Genomic DNA, 21,050 nt, shown 5'->3' with positions numbered 1-21,050 from the left:
CCTTGATTTGATTCGTAGGCGTAGCGCTAAAATTTCTCTTGTCTAACTTAGGTGCCCCCGAGATGGTGTGCGGATAGGATGGACTGTTGGGAGGCGTTGGTGGATGAGTGTGCTCTCCCCAATGGCTAGCCATCCACAACAAGGCCAGGGATAAGCGTGCCCAAATGCAAGGTGTGCCACACCATCAAGGGAGCTCCAACCTGTTTGAGTACGGGCATCACTGGGTATGTGATTTGCTTCACAATATTCATGCTATTTCATTATTCATGCTAGCTTGAGCCCTTAACTAATATTTTGTTCCTCTCTTTTAGGCGCGACACAACAAGAAGGACGTGCCACCGCTGTTCGAACTCTATGCCATGGCCCATACTTCCCCGTACAAGAAGGCCAAGACATTATCTAAGGATGACCTCGATCATCTAGAGAGCTTCACCAACATCTCCTCCCACAACAAGCTTGTGAGGTACAGAGACTTTGGGAAGGCGAGGAAATGGGAGGACTTCAACCCGAGCCAGAGTCCTTTTGATCCAGAGATCGTGATGCTATCTGGTGGTGGGAGGTACCATGGATCGGTAGCCATTGGGGATTGTCGGTGTCAAAACCGGCGGATCTTGGGTAGGGGGTCCCGAACTGTGCGTCTAGGATCGATGGTAACTGTAGGATCGAAAGTATGTCTAGAGGGGGGTGATTAGACTACTTGACCTAATAAAAACTTAACCTTTTCCCAATTTTAGTTCTTGGCAGAGTTTAGCTATTGTAGGACAAGTCAAGCAATCATCACACAATTCAAGCAAGCATGCAAAGAGTATATTGGCAGCGGAAAGTAAAGCATGCAACTTGCAAGAATGTAAAGGGAAGGGTTTGGAGAATTCAAATGCAATTGGAGACACGGATGTTTTTCTCGTGGTTCGGATAGGTGGTGCTATCCTACATCCACGTTGATGGAGACTTCAACCCACGAAGGGTAACGGTTGCGCGAGTCCACAGAGGGCTCCACCCACGAAGGGTAATGGTTGCGCGAGTCCACGGAGGGCTCCACCCATGAAGGGTCCACGAAGAAGCAACCACCCATGAAGGGTAATGGTTGCGCGAGTCCACGGAGGGCTCCACCCACGAAGGGTCCACGAAGAAGCAACCTTGTCTATCCCACCATGGCCATCGCCCACGAAGGACTTGCCTCACTAGCGGTAGATCTTCACGAAGTAGGCGATCTCCTTGCCCTTACAAACTCCTTGGTTCAAATCCACAATCTTGTCGGAGGCTCCCAAGTAACACCTAGCCAATCTAGGAGACACCACTCTCCAAGAAGTAACAAATGGTGTGTAGGTAATGAACTCCTTGCTCTTGTGCTTCAAATGATAGTCTCCCCAACACTCAACTCTCCCTCATAGGATTTGGATCTGGTGGAAAGAAGATTTGAGTGGAAAGCAACTTGGGGAAGGCTAGAGATCAAGATTCATATGGTAGGAATGGAATATCTTGGTCTCAACACATGAGTAGGTGGTTCTCTCTCAGAACATATGAGTTGGAATTGTGTATGTGTTCTGATGGCTCTCTCCACGAATGAAGAGGAGGTGGAGGGGTATATATAGCCTCCACACAAAATCCAACCGTTACACACAGTTTTCCAATCTCGGTGGGACCGAATCAACAAACTCGGTCGGACCGAAAAGGTAAACCTAGTGACCGTTAGAGATTCTCGGTGGGACTGACATGCAACTCGGTAGGACCGATATGGTTAGGGTTTGGGCATAACGTAATCTCGGTGAGACCGACTACACAAACTCGGTGAGACCGAGTTTGGTAATAAGCTAACCAGAGAGTTGGTCAGGCAAACTTAGTGGGACCGATTTGCTCTTCCGGTGAGACCGAAAAGTTACAAAAGGGAAGCAAATAGTTTACATTGCAATCTCGGTGGGACCGATTCGCTCTTTCGGTGAGACCGAAAAGTTACGAAAGGGAAACAAAGAGTTTGCAATCCCATCTCGGTGAGACCGAGATCCCTATCGGTAGAACCGAATTGCTAGGGTTTGGCAGTGGCTTATGACAAGTGAAACTCGGTGGCGTCGGATAGAAAGAATCGGTAGGACCGAGTTTGGCTTAGGGTTTAGGTCATATGTGGAAGTGGGAAAGTAGTTGAGGGTTTTGGAGCATATCACTAAGCACATGAAGCAAGAGGCTCATTAAGCAACACCTCATCCCTCCTTGATAGTATTGGCTTTTCCTAAAGACTCAATGTGATCTTGGATCACTAAAATATAAAATGAAGAGACTTGAGCTTTTGAGCTTGAGCCAATCCTTTGTCCTTAGCATTTTGAGGGTTCCACTTTCACATCCATGCCATGCCAATCATTGAGCTTTCCTGAAATAGTCATCTTGGAATAGCATTAGCTCAATGAGCTATATGTTGTTATGAATTACCAAAACCACCTAGGGATAGTTGCACTTTCAGTAACAGGAGATGGGGGACACAATGTTTACCCAGGTTCGGGCCCTCTCAATGGAGGTAATACCCTACTTCCTGCTTGATTGATCTTGATGATATGAGTATTACAAGAGTTGATCTACCACGAGATCATAGAGGCTAAACCCTAGAAGCTAGCCTATGATTATGATTGTTGTATATATCTATCGACTAGCCTGGCCTCGGTTTATATAATGCACTAGAGGCCTAGGATAACAAGAGTCCTAGCCGAATACGCCGGTGGGGAGAAGTCCTTGTCTTGATCGCCAAGTCTTGTGGAATCTTCCTTGTATGCGGTAGCTGTCCGAACTGGCCCATGAGTATACGGCCATGGGGGTCCCCGGCCCAATCTAATAGATCGGGAGATTACGTGGTGAATACCCCCTAGTCCAGGACACCTTCAGTAGCCCCCTGAACCGGTCTTCAAGTTAGGGACGCTCCTCGATTCTTTCGAACTATTCTTCATCTTCGGTCGTCGATCTTGAAAACTGGTTCAACAAATCTTCTCATCTTCGATCTTGAGGATCGTCGAAGTGCATCCGAAGAGTTTACACATCGGGTATCCGAGGAGCCCCTTTAAGTTTCCGGCCTTTATCAATGCCTTATTATTTTTATGCCACACCTCGGGTTTTGAAGTTGTTCCCGGGAGGCAATGTCCTCTTGCGTCCGAGCTCCAACGCCGGACTGCATTCGAGGTATCTTTTGCAGCCGAGCACCAATGCCGGACTGCTTCCGAGCTCCAACGCCGAAATGTATCCGAGCTCCAACGCCGGACTGTGTCCAAGCTCCAACGCTGGACTATATCCAAGATGTCATAGATCATCTTGGTCCAAAAAAGTTGAAGGAGTTTAGCCAAGCTTAATGCCGGAAATTCCCTCTATCGAGCTAGCCACTAGCGCCCGAGCTTTATGCCGGACTGCTTCCAAGGTGGTGCACCACCCCAACCACGGGCTGATTTTTTGTGAATATTTTTAACTGGTGCAATTTATTCTCTGCCGATGTATATCCAGTAGCACTCAAGGTGTGTATCAGTCTAAAACCCGAGATGCACCTGAACGTAAGCATAAAACCGCTGTTCCCAGTAGCCCCTGAGACCCAGGTCGATATGCGAAATCGGCCTGATGATCAACTCCTAGCTCGGCAGCATATATAGGAATAAAAACGCAGTGTAATATATTAGAGATAATAGTGATCTGCGAACGGGCCCCTGAGAGAGGGTCGTGAGAAGTCACCGTGATATATTAGCTTGATGCCAGATAGGTCTAGATGGTATTTATTGTTGTCCGAAGACGCGCTTTCCCATAGTTCGATGAAGCCGAACACTGAGCCCTTTGAATTTTCTGATTGAATAGGCAATGCAATAGCCCCCGAGACACTGGTCGGGTGGCAACACCAGATCAGGGGATCGATGTGCCCCTTTAATATTTGTAAATAATGAGCGCAAAGCCCAGTAGCCCCCGAGCCTTTATGTGGGCACGAGTTGCCGAATTATGGATCGATATCCAGAGTAAAATCACAGATTATGTGTAATGATTCTATGTATCCAAGTACTTTACATCATTATTTTGACTCCATTGCGACCGTTTATCAGTTGAAAGTGGCCCATCGTCGGCCTCTACCCCTTAGATACTACGCAGGGTGTTTCTGCAATAACAAAACAACCCTTAGATGATGTCTCGGTGCCCGAAGGCGGTTGTGTTAGCGGAAATGAGGCAATCAGATATGCGGGGTTTATAACTTTCGCTTAGTCATAGGAGCTTTAAACTGGGGAAGCTAGCTATGAGCCCCCGGTTAGTGTTCAGCGACATCCGAGGTCAAGCCATAAACAATTCGACCAATGTTATGAATGGCCCGTCATTTAACATAGTCATCGGATCGCTGACCAGTTTACGCCTATTGTGACAGTCAGTTTTCGGCTTTCTCCACTGAGGTGCTTAACCATGCGAGCTGGAAGCACAATCGCAGTGGTTCTCCCTTTGCACACCTAGCCGAACAAAGCGAAACGTACGAGGCAAGCACAGGAGCCGGGCAACCCAATTATTGACTGAAGACACAATTCGAAACCGATGCATATATGGAAATATCCGAGAGTGTTTTTGCCGAATCTCTAAAGGTGTCCGGCGTTGCACTACGAGACTAATGCTGGAAACACACAAATACTTTAAAAGTGCCATAGGCTTGGAAAACCAAAAAACATTAGTGAAAACCTGACGTCCGAATAAGATCAAGTGTTCAGTGCCAATCTGAAAATTGGACTTTAGAAAAAAAAGTGCTTCTGTCGTGCTTTAACATGACACATCCTATCTCAAGACTTCAAGCGGGTCAGCCTACGGCTTCAACCTCCTATCCCGAAGGCGGAGTACTTCTCATTAGGCCAGTTTAGCAAACTAAACTCTAGCGGCTTTGAGAGAGAAATTAGGCTCCCCGACTAGTGACCACACACTCATGTCGAAAAAGGGAGTGGTAAATAATAATAATAAAAACTTTGCAACGACTTAGAAGAAGAACACTTATTATAAAACGGCTCATATAAATTTAAGAGCCCCCAAGTGACTTGGGTAAAAGAATTTTATGTATAATGATTCTATGTACCGAAGTACTTATATCATATCTATCTTCACCCGAACTTTAAACGCGTCTTAACCGACCGTCGGCTTCTCCCTTTTCGGTCAAGGGCCGAAGAGTGTTATGTACTCCACCTGTCGAGAATATCGACGGTGTTTCCGATAACCAGGCAATCAGGCCATAAGGCTATAACAGACAAAGCGCGCTCAGGGAACTTATGCTATATTATTGACGAAGTGTAAGAAGCATCTTCGAAGAAAATAGTACCCCCACCGATACCTTTCTTCGGTTGCTCATTGCTACTATGAGATTTGTGCAATAGATTTTTTGTACTCATGAGTTTCGTTGTGTGCCGACCATAATTGAAAACAATAAGAGCGCTAGCTTTCGGCTTCACCCGGTCTGAGGTCCGGCTCGGATGACCCGATTGTGACAATCGCAAAGGTGCTCCCTTTACTCCCTAGCCGAACAATCGAGAACGTAGGGGTAAACACAGGAGCGAGGCAACCCAGCTTGCAAATCGCTTAAGTCAACATGGTGCATATTGTGGTGTAATACATGAACAAGGAACGAAGCCGTACAAGTGTAATCATTTGCAAGAGGAAAGGCTTCATAAAGGAAGCCCCCAAGTAAACGGGGTATTTGAATTTGTGTGTCACAAACATAGTTTTGACAAGGAAATTTTTTACACGCAACTTTTTTTCAAAAAAAGTATAATGCTTGGTCGAACCGAACACAAGTTAGAAATTTAAAACTTTGAGCATGAAGGCAACTTAGCTGGTTAATGTGTTTGGTATTGATGATGCGGTCCGAGCTTGATGCGGGACAAGGTTCCATCCCCCAAGCCGGTCCCGAGGTGGCGGAGCAAAGAGCTCGGCACTCCGAAGTGGTGACATAGCACGGTCAATGCAGGCCGGCAGAGTGATGCCGAAGTCCCCGGCATGGGGTAATGAAGTGTTGACGAAGCCCCCCGTCCAGCCGAGGTGACGTGGTATGTCAGTACGCCGAGTTGACGATACTGCCCAACCCGGATCATTTTCCTGTGCACAAAAAATAGTGCAAACCGGAGATAGTAGTAATAATAATTATTTTAAAAAAAATCGTTGCATAATAAATAATTTATGCAAAATGAGTAGTAAAAGAAATATGGCCTAGCGCCAAAGTCAATGTCGATGCAGGGCGTCGGCGTGATGCGGTAAAGGTGTGGCAAAGCTTGAATTCACAGGTCAGTCCAAGTTCTGGATGCGGCGTTCGTCGGACCATGTACGGAAACTGACCGAACCACCATGCGACCGTCGTTAATGCGGCCACCATTTGATAGACCTGTGTACATATGATGGACAAACCAGAGTAATAATTCCTTGGGAAAAATGAACCCAAACAAGCAAAAAAATACTAGGATTAATAACACCTGGTTTATTTGTTGTAGCAATCCAAAGAAAGGTGATTCCCAAAATTGGGACTCAATCCGCACACCCATTGCCTGATGGGCGATAAAGCGATGGCATGGCGATGCTGGCAAAGGTTGGCTCGCCGAGGCAAAGGCTCGGTCGAGCTAACGTGATGGAGCTGGTCGGCTAGTGACGCCAAAGTCTCCGGAGTAGGTTGATGAAGAGATGGCGAAGCCCCCGGTCTAGCCTCGATGTCGAAGCCTCGATGTCAGCCGATGAGTCGAAGTATTTCGGCATGATGGACACCGGCTTGAAGAAGCAACCGTGCGGCCCTGCCGATGCAGGTTGTGACGTGGTCAATGATGGCTTGATGAAGTGACCGTGCGGTGATGCCGGTGTGCCCGCTCCGTGTAATCCGTGGGCAGCGATGTTGGTGATGATTTACCCTTTGCGATGCCGAACTCTTGTTCGGCTTTCCGAGATGATGATCCGAAGAAGTTGAGCTCGGCTGAACAAAGTGACGACGTGTCTAGCGCAGGTCGGCAGCCTTGGAGCATTATTGCCGGACTGGTTTGACACCAGCATGATGATGAAGATGACCTCAGGGGAGGCTTAAAATTTTACGGGCATGTGTTTAAAAACGATGCACAGTACCCTAGAAGAGAATTCCTCTAAAAAAGTTGTCCAATATCACGTTCATAAAGAAACATGAATCCGGGTCGGATCCGTATTCGCGCAGAAAACAGATCCGAAAATTGATCCACTCATCAGAAGGTTCCCGGAGTTTGAACCATCGGATCAAGCTGAAATTTGGAGGGGTGGTAGATATGGGAATTCCGCAGTAGATGAATGGTTGGATCTTCTAAAGGACCTCCAATCTGGGTTCTGGAGACCACGCCCTAAACTCGTCTAGATTCCCGTCCAGATTTGATAGGGCTCCGGTATATCGTAGACTGTCAGAGATTCCTCCACCGGAACTCGACGAAATTTTGCATGGCTGTTGTAGAAGTAATTCCGCACTATTCCACCAAAGCAATCGTCAAACTGACGCTCGAGGAGGCGGTGTTGGCAGGTACAAGTTCGCTATCCAAAGAAATAGCACGGCCGCCCGAGGGCAATGTTGACGTTGAGCCCTCGAGCTCCATGGATGATTCCTCTATGATCATGATAGAGATCGGAGTTGATGTTGAAGAAGGCCCCCATCCGAACATGACGATCGGAGATGGAGCACGGTCCTCGGTCGAGCCAAGGTGACCAGTCGAGCTAGCGACGAAAATGCCGGTGTCGCAGTTGACCTGCGGGCGAGCCATTGATCATTTTGCCGATCACACAGCGAAACTCTCAATCAAAGCACCAATGTCGGTGTCAAAATCGGTGGATCTCGGGTAGGGGGTCCCGAACTATGCGTCTAGGATCGATGGTAACAGGAGACGGGGGACACAATGTTTACCCAGGTTCGGGCCCTCTCGATGGAGGTAATACCCTACTTCCTGCTTGATTGATCTTGATGATATGAGTATTACAAGAGTTGATCTACCACGAGATCGTAGAGGCTAAACTCTAGAAGCTAGCCTATGATTATGATTGTTGTATATATCTATCGAATAGCCTGGCCTCTGTTTATATAATGCACCAGAGGCCTAGGATAACAAGAGTCCTAGCCGAATACGCCGGTGGGGAGAAGTCCTTGTCTTGATCGCCAAGTCTTGTGGAATCTTCCTTGTATGTGGGTCTGAACTGGCCCATGAGTATATGGCCATGGGGGTCCTCGGCCCAATCTAACAGATCGGGAGATGACATGGTGAGTATCCCCTAGTCTAGGACACCGTCAGGGATGGACTGGTACGTTGTCCTAGAACTCTTCCGGAGATCAAGAAGCGCCAGACGAGCTCCGATCCTGAGATAAGGTCCCGTCCACGGCCAATAGATCTCGCCATCGAGGCTAGGGCCCAGGAGCTTCTAGCAGAGGCAAACATGCAGGCGTCGGAGAGGGAGAGGGACCTGGAGGAGAGGACGGCTAGTCTGTTGGAGGTGGAGAGGAACCGGAACGACGCGTCTCACCGGGCCCTATACGAGCTCCTCGTGGTATGTTTCTCCTGCATATTAGCCAAATCATGCACGTAATGTTCGTTTCATTACTAACTAATATGACTGACTCATGAAAACAAAATGCGCAGACCGTGTGCCAGAACAATGGTCAGACCCCTCCGCCGATGCCCTAGATTGTTATAGCGCCATGATGAGTTTCATTTGAATGGTCATTAGATACTAGCATTCACATTTTAGTTGCATCATGCTAACGAGACATTGCAAATGATCTTTGGTGCAGCATGCCTCCCAAAAAGCATCGACTGATCCTTCTCCGTCTGGCACTGGCGCAACCCCTACCGATCCTTCTCCGTCTGGCACTAGCGCAAACCCAACCGGTCCTTCACCTCCGTGATGATGGTAAGTTTTCCCAAGTGTTTTGCTTAACAAATGCATACTTAGCTTAAGAAATGACCTACTTAGCTCCAAAATGACCTATACTTAGCTTATTTTCCTCGAAAATGACATAATAACCTTACTTAGCTCCAAACTGACATATTTTACCTAGGATAGCTATAAAATGACCTATACTTAGCATTTTTTTCCTCCGAAATGACTTGAAATGCTTAGTTAGCTAAAACATGGCATAGTAGGATAGATCAATAATGATCTATACTTAGCTTAGCTAGTTCATTTATGACATAATTAGCTCACTTAGATAAAAAAATGGCATAATAACCTTGGTTTAGCTCCAAAATGACCTATACTTAGCTTATTTTCCTCAAAAATGACATAATAACCTTACTTAGCTCCAAACTAACATACTTTACCTAGGATAGATATAAAATGACCTATACTTAGCGTTTTTCCTACTAAATGACTTAATATGCTTAGTTAGCTGAAAAATGGCATAACTACCTAGGATAGCTCAATAATGATCTATACTTAGCTTACCTAGTTCATTTATGACATAATTAGCTTACTTAGGTAAAAATGGCATAATAACCTTGGTTTAGCTCCAAACTGTCATATAATTAGTTTATTTTCCTCCAAAATGACAAAATAACCTTACCTAGCTCCAAAATGACCGATTTTAACTAGGATAGCTCTAAAATGACCTACACTTACCATTTTGTCCTCCAAAATGAATAAATATGCTTAGTTAGCTAAAAAATGGCATAACTACCTAGGTTAGCTAAAAAATGACCTATACTTAGCTTCTTTAGTTCATTTATGACATACTTAGCATACATAGGTAAAAATAGCATGATAACCTTGGTTTAGCTCCAAAATGACATAGACTTAGCTTATTTTCCTCCAAAATGACAAAATAACCTTACCTACCTCCAAAATGACCGATTTTAACTAGGATAGCTCTAAAATGACCTACACTTGCCATTTTGTCCTCCAAAATAAATAAATATGCTTAGTTAGCTAAAAAATGGCATAACTACCTAGGTTGGCTCAAAAATGACCTATAGTTAGCTTCTTTAGTTCATTTATGACATACTTAGCATACTTAGGTCAAAAATGGCATGATAATCTTGATTACCTCTAAATTGAAATAGACTTAGCTTATTTTCCTCGAAAATGACATAATAACCTTACCAAGCTCCAAAATGACCTATATACCTAGCTTAGCTCTAAAATGACCTACACTTAGCATTTTTACCTAGCTTGGCTAAAAAATGGCATTTTACCTACCTTAGTTAGAAGAAGAAGTTAAAGAAGAGGAGAGGAGAAAAAGAAAGAGAAGACAAATTATTCTTCTTCTTCCTTTTCTTCTTCTTTCCCTTCTTTTTCTTCTTCTTCTTCAAACTTTCTTCTTTCCCAATTTGTAGATTTGCTTTAGATGAGGAAGCTTGCATTGATGGAGTCTACTCTTCTCCTTGTGCTTCCTTTTTGTTTTGATTTTGTATGATGAACAATGTGAAACTTGCGACATATGTATGTATGGATTAAACCATTGTATGCTTGTTGTTGGATATGTTGGCTATATGTTGCATATGTTCCTCTCTTCATGATTCATGTGTTGGTATGCTTGTTGAAAGTATTTTCAAATGTGTGTGTATATATATATCTATGAAATTCTCTGAAATTGAATGAATTTAAGAAAAAACAGGGGCTATACAGGCTCTTTGCCGTTTGCTGGTAGACGACAAAGAGCTTTACCATCAGCCAGCAGACGGCAAAGCTGCCACGTAGCAGCTACCTATGAAACTTGGGGGGCACTTGGCTGGCTTATATGGTTGCTTTGTCGTCTACCAGCAGAAGGCAAAGATCTTTGGATCTTTGCCGTCTGTCTGCACATAGCAAAGCACGCTGTTAACCCCTTAACAGACCTAAGCTGCCACGCGTGCCGTCCAGGCCCTTTGTCGTCTGCTGGCAGAGGGCAAAGGCCTTTACATCTTTGTCGTCAGCCAGCATACAACAAAGTGTCCTTTGCCGTAGTTTGTTCAGCCGGATGTGTTGCCGTCTGCTGGCTGACGGCAAAGGCCTTTGCCGTCCACCAGGCATGCCTTTGCCATCAGCCATGGCAGACGACAAAGTTCCTGATTCCTATAGTGTATATATGTTGCTGCATATGTTTCTTTCTGTACTAAGCAATGATCCTTGAGTTAGTACATGATGTGGTCCTGAGATTACTTTGTTTTTGCTGCAGTTTTCAGTTCACTACAACTGCATTTGTGTTCTAATTCCCAACAGAGTGGCATCAAAGTCTTGGTTTCTTAGAAGGTTACCAATCCTAATTGCTTGATTGTTGCTAGAAGTGTTGCTCACAATGGCTTTGGAAGAAAGTGCTACTACAAGTGGCATGATAGAACTTGATTCTTCCAATTACTCATTATGGAAGCCCATGATGGAAGACATCCTTTATTGAAAGGATTTGTATGAGCCAATTGTGAAATACAAGATACCCACCGGTGTCACGGAAGAAGAATGGAGAGTGTTGCACAGAAAGGCAGTAAGTGTGATCGGCTGTACATCAACCACAATATATTCCACCATGTTGCAAATGACACAAATGCGTATGAGATGTGGCAGAAGTTGGAGTCTATGAGGAAGACATCAATGAACAAGGCTTCAGTGATCAAAAACCTTGCAAAGCTTGAGTACCGAGATGGCACAAGTGTAACTGAGCACTTGAATGTCTTCCAATGCAATATAAATCAACCCCCAGCCATGAAGATCAACTTTGAGGATGAGGTGCAAGCATTATTGCTGCCGAGTTGCATGCCTGATAGTTGGAACACACTTGTTGTGTCACTTAGCAATTCAGCTCCGGATAGGAAGCTGACTTTGGAGATAGTGAAGAATAGTATGTTGAATGAAGAAGCCAGAAAGAAGGAAAAGGGTGATGCCTCTTCTTCTGGTGTGTATGTGACTGAAATCCATGGGAAGAATGAGAACCATGGACGCAACAATACAAGATTTCAGCAAGGCAGAAGTAAATCTAGGGGGAGATCAAAGTCAAAACAGAGAAAATATATTACTTGCTTTTATTGTGGCAATTCGGGACACATAAAGATCAAGTGCAGGAAGTACAAAAGAGAGCTTGTAGAGGGGAAACTTGTAAAGAAAACCGAGCAAAAGGTTGAGAGCAACTCAGCCATGACTGCAACACACGAGGACTATCTAGTCATTGAGGATGAAGAATGCTATAGTGTTGTTCATCATGACGCCATGAGTTGGATTGTAGATTCAGGTGCGTCCTTCCACATCACATCACACAAGGAGTATTTCACATCTTACACCAGTGGTGTTAATGGTCAAGAGAGGATGGGAAATAGTGGTTCGTCAACAATTATTGGCAAGGGCTCTATATGCATTGAAACAAATACATGTTGTAGATGCGTGCTCGATGATGTGAGGCATGTTGTCGACATAGGCTGAATTTATTGTCAAGCTATGCAATGAGGTGTTGAACATTGCTGAAAAAGACACTTTGGTTGAATTGTGGCATAAGAGGCTTCGACATATGAGTGAGAAGGGCATGCATGCTCTTGCTCACATGGAGTATCTCCCTGAGTTGAAAGCTATATCCTTGAAACCATGTGCACATTGTTTTGTTGGCAAACAACATAGAGTGGCATTTCGTACACTCCCTCCACACCGTGTAGAAAGTGTTCTTGATATTATACACACTGATGTTTGCTCCACGATGGAAAAATCCCATGGTGGAACATTATACTTTGTGACTTCTATTGATGACCATTCCAGAAAGGTTTTTGTATGTGCTGAAACACAAATACCAGACACTTGAAGCCTTCAAGGAGTTCCATGCCAAAGTTGAGAGAAAAATTGGTAGGAAATTGAAGTGTGTGAGATCAGACAATGGTGGTGAATACCGAGGTCCTTTTGAAAGGTGTTGCTGGAAGTTTGGCATCAGGCTTGAGAAGAGTCCACCAAAGACAGCTCAGCTCAATGGTCTTGCAGAGAGAATGAATAGGACACTCACATAGAGGGTCACACCTATTCTGTCTCATGCTCATTTACCTAATTCATTTTGGTCTGAAACATTAATGAATGTTATGTATGTCATTAAACTATCTCCCTTAGTTCCTACTATAGGTGATATTCCTCAGAGAGTTTGGTCAGGGGAACATGTATCATACAAGCACTTGAAGGTCTTTGGTTGTAGGGCATTTGTACATGTTCCAAAGGATGAGAGACCAAAGCTTGATAGCAAGACAAAGCAGTGCATCTACCTCAGGCAACCAAGTGAAGAGTTTGGCTACAGGTTGGGGGATCTAGCCAATAGGAAGATTGTGAGAAACAGAGATGTGGCATTCATTGAAGATGAAACAGTAAAAGATACTGGAAAACCAGACAAGCAAATGACCAACACACCTTAGGTTGACATGGACCCAGTCCATCCTCCTCTCGTGCATGACAATCATGGGGGAGATGATGATACTAAAGGCAATGGAGATGCAACTGACCAAGGCAACACAATTCAAAGCGGCGAGCAGCCATCAAGTGACGATGATGATGATGATGAACTTGGTAATGATGATACCAGTGAAAATTCACCTGATTCACCACCAGTGCCGCAACAAAGAAGAAGTGAAAGGGGTCACATTCCTTCCTATAAGTATCCAACACATCAATATGTGTTGATGACTGATGCAGGTGAGTCCTCATGCTATGAGGAAGCAATTTATGATGAGGACAAAGATGAATGGTCAGAAGCCATGCAGGATGAGATGAATTCCCTGTATGAGAATTATACTTTTGAGTTGGTAAATCTACCAAAGGGCAAGAAAGCACTCAAGAACAAGTGGGCGTACAGAGTGAAGACTGAAGAAAGCACCTCACATCCAAGGTACAAGGCCAGATTGGTTTTGAAAGGTTTCAGTCAGAAAAGGGGCATTGATTATGATGAGATATTCTCTCCGATGGTCAAGATGTCTTCAACTAGAGTTGTGCTTGGCATGGCTGCCACCATGGGCTTGGAAATTGAACAACTTTATGTGAAGACTGCATTCTTGCATGGTGAGCTAGGGGAGGAAATATACATGGAGCAGTCAGAGGGATTCATGGGAGGCAACGAGCACTTAGTTTGCAAATTAAAGAAGAGCTTGTATGGCTTAAAGCAAGCTCCTCGGCAGTGGTACAAGAAGTTTGAGTCTTTTATGACTGAGCTTGGTTACCATAAAGCACAACTTGATCATTGTGTCTTTATAGCCGAGGGTGACTTCATTATTCTCTTGATGTATGTTGATGATATGCCGATTGTTGGAAATGACACAAAGAGGATTGCTCTCCTCAAGAAGGCATTGAGTAAATCATTTACCATGAAGGATTTTGGACCAGCTAAGCAAATATTTGGGATGAAGATCTCCCTTGATAGATCAAAGGAGTTGCTTTGGCTCTCACGTGAAAGATACATTGAGAAAGTACTTGAAAGGTTCAATATAAAAGATGTAAAATATGTTATCTCCACTTGCAGGCTATCACAAACTGGATTCAAAACAATGTCCTACAAACAAAAAGGAGAAAGAAGAAAAGAGAGAAGTACCTTACCAATCTACTATGTGAAGTATGATGTATGCCATGGTATGCATTAGGCCTGATATTGTCTATGCAGTTGGAGTTGTTAGACGATTCATGACAAATCCAGGTAAAGCTCATTGGGAAGCAATGAAGTGGATTCTCTGGTATCTCAAGGGAACTTCTACATCTTGTTTATTCTTTGGAAGTGATGAAGCTGCATTGTAGGGCTATACAAATGTAGATTATGCAGGTGACAAGGACCGTAGGAAGTCCACATCTGGATACCTGATGACTTATGTAGGGGGAGCAGTGTTCCAATCATGATTGCAGAAATGTGTTTCTACATCAGCTACAGAATTTGAGTACATAGCAGCAATTGATGCTGGCAAGGAATTTGTGTGGATGAATAACTTCTTGCAAGAGCTCGACATGAAACCAGAAAAGTATGTTCTATTTTGGGACAGTCAAAGTGCTATTCACCTTGCCAAGAATTCAATATATCACTTTCAAACCAAGCACATTGATGTGAGGTATCATTGGATTCAAGATGTTGCGAGTCCCAAGTTGTTGAAACATGAGAAGGTCCATGCCGACGACAATGGTTCAGATATGATGACCAAGATTATTGCCAAATAAGAAGCTACAAGCATGTTACAAGGTAGCGGGCATGGTGGTGCCCCCCTCACGAGTCAGAGGGGGAGATTTGTTGGGATATCCTCCTCGTGTGGGTTGTGAAGAGATGACCATTTGAAGCCTAGGTAGCCCAAAGAGGTGCAAAAGCCCACTACTCATTGGGGTTATAACCTAGGGTAATTTTGGACTCTGTACGTGAGAGGATGGGGACACTTTACCCTCCATCCAGCGGCCACCATCACGTGTGACCAAAAATCAGTTCAACCTCCATTAGATAAGAAGAGAGAGAAAACCAAGAGAGAAAGGAAAGAGATAAAGATTGAAGGAAGAGGCAAACGGAGATCCTCCCCAAGGTTGTGATGGACTGATGGTCCATATCCACTAATTTATCTCCTTCAAGCTCCAGTTCCACCATATTTGGTGAGATTCTTCCAATCCCCAACTCTTGATCCCCAAATCCTGTTGTGTTCATCCAAGATTCAAAAATCTTGATGTATGAGATCCTATGGTGCTATCTAGAGACAAACTTGTTGTATCCCACATTTAATAATAGTGGAAGAGCATTTGGATTCAGCCCATGGTTTTCCCCTCAAGTTGGGGGTTTCCACGTAAAAATCCAGTGTCTCTATGTTGATGCTTGCTGCTGTCCAGAAAGTTCCTCCTACCATAAGGCACTCATCAGAGGAGCGTCTTGTCTGTCGAGTAACATATTTTGCCTCCATATATGCTGTTGCATATGTTTTCTTCTGTAAAAACTAAGCACCAATCCTTGAGTTAGTACATGATGTGGTGCTGAGATTACTTTGCTTGCGATGTAGTTTTAAGTTCATCACAAGTGCATTTGTGTGCTAATTCCCAACAATATTGTTGGCGTTCTGGGAACGGGGGTACCCAAACTTGCCTGCCTGCGGCTCACGGCGTGGCTCTATCGACGACCTAGTATGGTCCACCTTCAGCACCAACAACTCAAGACCCTCGTGAGGCAAAGGACACCAAGACCTCCAGATAGAGCGGCCTCCTTAGGCTGGCTCCAAAGGAGCGAAGATTTCTATGCAAGCCTCACCTCGCGAGGTTCGAATGACATGAGCCATGACGACCAAGGCCAGGCGGGTGCCAGCGGGCGCAGGACATCAGTTTCCTCTTGAGTGCTAAGGAGGCAAGTGCATGCGCGAAGTCCCGAGGAATTAGCCAAAGGTTTCCATTCCCATGCAACAAGACCAAGACTGCCAGGACAGCAGGACGGAGGTCATTGCCGAGCCCACCACGGCGTCACATCCAGAGGCTTAGCGAAGACTACTTTTGTCAGGATAAGATGTACTAGTTGTCTCCCTTCGAATTTGGCCATTGTGGGATCCCTTCCCGCCTCCATTTTGGGGGAAGAGGACCAAGGCCACTATAAATAGGGCCTAGCCACCACCGTAGACGCGGACAGATCATTAAGATCATCCTCTCCCCCACCAGCTCAAGAACACACCTCCTGAGGTTGTTCCTCCACTGTACTAGTTCATCATCAGCCCACCTCGAGGCCAATCCACCCCAAAGCAGGAGTAGAGTTTTACACCGCAAGGTGGCACGAACCTGGGTAAACTGTTGTGTCCCATTTCCTTCCTGTTCATAGAGCTAGGCTGTGAGATTGGCCAGTAGGCAGACTGTAGAGGTTGAGTTCTTCGCACGCACCCCAAAGTTCGAATCCATCAAGGGTTTGCGGAGCCCGAAATCTGACATTTGGTGCGCCATGTAGGGGTGCATCGGAGCCTCTCTTCCTCCAGTCGATTCGCCACTGTTTAGCCGTCCCCATGGCTGATGCTCGTCGAGTTCGTGCTAAGCGCCGAGCTGCCCTCGCCGCCCGCGTCGCCCAGACGATGCCCGCAGGCGATGGTGCTCCCCGCCGTCCCCCGTCGCCCGCAGCCAACGCTGCCACCGGCCCCGCGACCCACGAGCAGCAGCTTTGTCAATGCAGCCCTCCGTGCAGCATGATGGGTGCACCGCCACTCCGTCGCTGACCCCGGCGGCCGCTTCATTGTCTCATGCTCGTCGCGGGCCGGCGAACGTGTAGGCTGCATTGCTCATGGCATGCGAGCTCCCACACTATCGCCCTATCGACGACCTCTACGAGGACTGGCTGGACCGCATCGCTGAGCTCGTCAGCGCCACCGAAGAGGCCCCTGCACCGTCCCGCTCACTGCCTCCCCCGCCGCCTCTCGCGGGCTACATGGCCCACAATGCGCCTCCTCCACCTCCCAGGCAAGACGTCGCCCTCGAGCCAAGGCATGAGGCTCCACGGCACGACCCGTCACGCAGGGCGCTGGCGCGTGACGAGGAAAGCTTCCAGGTGGTGCAGCGACCACAAGGAGATGCGCATGCGCTCCCGGCACCACCACGTCAAGACCGCGCGCCGCCTGGGGTGGTGGCGCGCGAGCGCTAAGATCAGGCTCCACCTCTATGACGGGCTCCCATGACCACGTCAGGATGCCGTTCGTTCACTCTAGAGTTGCGCAGCATCGTCTGACCAGGGAAGTTCAAGCCCGACCATGCCGAGTTCCTGCAGCTCTATGAGCTAAGCATGAAGGTGGCAAACGGCGACGAGAAGGTTATGGCGAACTAGTTTCCCATGACCCTCAATGATGGCGTGCGCTCGTGGCTCCTGAACCTCCCCACGAGATCGATCTCCTCCTCGGACGAGATGCGCGAGCGTTTCGTCACCAACTTCCTGCCAGTTGCGGGTGACCTGCGGCGCATCAAGCAGCAGCTAGGAGAGACCTTGCAGAACTACATCCAGTGCTTCAACAGTGTTCGCCTCAAGACCCCCAAGGTGTCAGATGAGGCCATCATCTCGGTGTTCATAGATGGCATTAGGCGGTGCTCGCCCTACACGAGGACATGTGCATGACTCTGGAGATGTTCAACATGGCAACTGCTACCTCTTGAGCACTGCATTGGTTTTCCCTTGAAGAGGAAAGGGTGATGCATTAAAGTAGCGTAAGTATTTCCCTCAGTTTTTGAGAACCAAGGTATCAATCCAGTAGGAGATCATGCTCAACTCCCATGCGCCTACACAAACAAAATAAGAACCTCGCAACCAACGCGATAAAGGGGTTGTCAAGCCCTTCTCGGTCACTTACGAGAGTGAGATCTGATAGATATTATAACATAATATTTTTGGTATTTTTATGACAAAGAGAAATAAAGATGCAAAGTAAAATAAACGGCAAAGGAAATAACTAAGTATTGGAAGATTAATATGATGGAAGATAGACCCGGGGGCCATAGGTTTCACTCGTGGCTTCTCTCAAGAGCATAAGTATTACAGTGGGTAAACGAATTACTGTCGAGCAATTGATAGAATTGATCATAGTTATGAGAATATCTAGGTATGATCATGTATATAGGCATCACGTCCGAGACAAGTAGACCGACTCCTGCCTGCATCTACTACTATTACTCCACACATCGACCGCTATCCAGCATGCATCTAGAGTATTAAGTTCAAGAGAACAGAGTAACGCTTTAAGGAATATGAGATGATGTAGAGGGATAAACTCATGCAATATGATATAAACCCCATCTTTTTATCCTCGATGGCAACAATACAATACATATCGGTTCCCTTTCTATCACTGGGATCGAACCCAAAGCTAAGCACTTCTCCCATTGCAAGAAAGATCAATCTAGTAGGCCAAACCAAACTGATAATTCGAAGAGACTTGCAAAGATAAACCAATCATACATAAAAGAATTCAGAGGAGAATCAAATATTGTTCATAGATAATCTAGATCATAAACCCACAATTCATCGGATCTCAACAAACATACCGCAAAAGAAGATTACATCGAATAGATCTGCAAGAAAATCAAGGAGAACTTTGTATTGAGATCCAAAGAGATAGAAGAAGCCATCTAGCTAATAACTATGGACCCGTAGGTCTGAAGTAAACTACTCACACATCACCGGAGAGGCCGTGGAGTTAATGTAGAGGCCCTCCGTGATCAATGCCCCTCCGATGGAGCTCCGGAAAAGGCCCCGAGATGATATCTCTCGAGTACAGAAGGTTGCAGCGGTGGAATTAGGTTTTCGTGGTGCTCCTGGATGTTTAGGGGGTACGTGGACTTATATAGGAGGAAGAAGTACATTGGTGGGGCAATGGAGGGCCCACGAGGGTGGACGGCACGCCAAGGGGGGTAGGCGCGCCCCCTGCCTCATGCCTTCCTCCCTTGTTTCTTGACGGCCACTCCAAGTCTCATGGATCACGTTTGTTGAGAAAACCACATCCCCAAAGCTTTCATTCCGTTTGGACTCCGTTTGATATTCCTTTTCTTCGAAACCCTAAAATAGGCAAAAAAATAGCAATTTGGGCTGGGCCTCCGATTAGTAGGTTAGTCCCAAAAATGATATAGAAGTGTAAAATAAAGCCCATTAACATCCAAAATAGATAATATAATAGCATGGAGCAATCAAAAAATGTAGATATGTTGGAGACGTATTAAGCATCCCCAAGCTTAATTCCTGCTCGTCCTCGAGTAGGTAAATGATAAAAGAAGATTTTTTGATGTGGAATGCTTTCTAACATATTTCTCAATGTAATTTTTCTTTAGTGTGGCATGAATGTTCAAATCCATAAGATTCAAGATAAAAGTTTAATATTGACATAAAAATAATAATACTTCAAGCATACTAACTAAGCAATTATGCCTTCTCAAAATAACATGGACAAAGAAAGTTATCCCTACAAAATCATATAGTCTGGCTATGCTCTATCTTCACCACACAAAATTTTTGAATCATGCACAACCCCGATGACAAGCCAAGCAATTGTTTCATATTTTTTATGTTCTCAAACTTTTTCAATCTTCACGCAATATATGAGCGTGAGCCATAGATATAGCACTATGGTGGAATAGAATGGTGGTTGTGGAGAAGACAAAAAGGAGAAGATAGTCTCACATCGACTAGGCGTATCAACGGGCTATGGATATGCCCATTGAGGGAGTCCTGTATTAGGGGGTGTCCGGATAGCCGGACTATAACCTTTGGTCGGACTCTCGGACTATGAAGATACAAGATTGAAGACTTCGTCCCGTGTCCGGATGGGACTTTCCTTGGCGTGGAAGGCAAGCTTGGCAATACGGATATGTAGATCTCCTCCCATTGTAACCGACTCTGTGTAACCCTAGCCCTCTCCAGTGTCTATATAAACCAGAGGGTTTTAGTCCATAGGACGAACAACAATCATACCATAGGCTAGCTTCTAGGGTTTAGCCTCTTTGATCTCGTGGTAGATCTACGCTTGTACTACCCATATCATCAATATTAATCAAGCAGGAGTAGGGTTTTACCTCCATCAAGAGGGCCCGAACCTGGGTAAAAACATTGTGTCCCTTGTCTCCTGTTACCATCCGCCTAGACGCACAGTTCGGGACCCCCTACCCGAGATCCGCCGGTTTTGACACCGACATTGGTGATTTCATTGAGAGTTCCTCTATGTCGTCACCTTTAGGCCCGATGGCTCCTCCGATCATCAACAACGATGCGGTCCAGGGTCAGACCTTTCTCCCCGGACAGATCTTCGTGTTCGGCGGCTTTGCACTGCGGGCTAATTCGCTTGGCCATCTGGAGCAGATTGAAAGCTACGCCCCTGGCCATCAGGTCAGATTTGGAAGTTTGAACTACACGGCCGACATCCGCGGGGACTTGATCTTCGATGGATTCGAGCCACAGCCGGGCGCGCCGCACTGTCACGATGGGTATGACCTAGCTTTGCCGCTGAACAGTACCCTAGAGGCCGCGCCCGCATCAGCTCCGACCCTTAGCTCGGAGCCAACTACGCTGATCAAGGACGGGTGTCTAGACACCGCCTCGGGGGCTGCAGTCTCAACGGCGATCAAGCCGAACACCAGCCTCATCCTCTGCGAAGCCCGTGACTCCAAGGCGCCAAACTCTTTTCCGGACTCCGAACCTTCCGCGCCCTTGACAA

Source organism: Triticum urartu, chromosome 4A, assembly GCF_056163025.1.
Source record: "Triticum urartu cultivar PI428250 chromosome 4A, HENAU_Tu73, whole genome shotgun sequence".
In the NCBI taxonomy this organism is placed as follows: domain Eukaryota; kingdom Viridiplantae; phylum Streptophyta; class Magnoliopsida; order Poales; family Poaceae; genus Triticum; species Triticum urartu.
Note: the sequence above shows the minus strand (reverse complement) of the source record.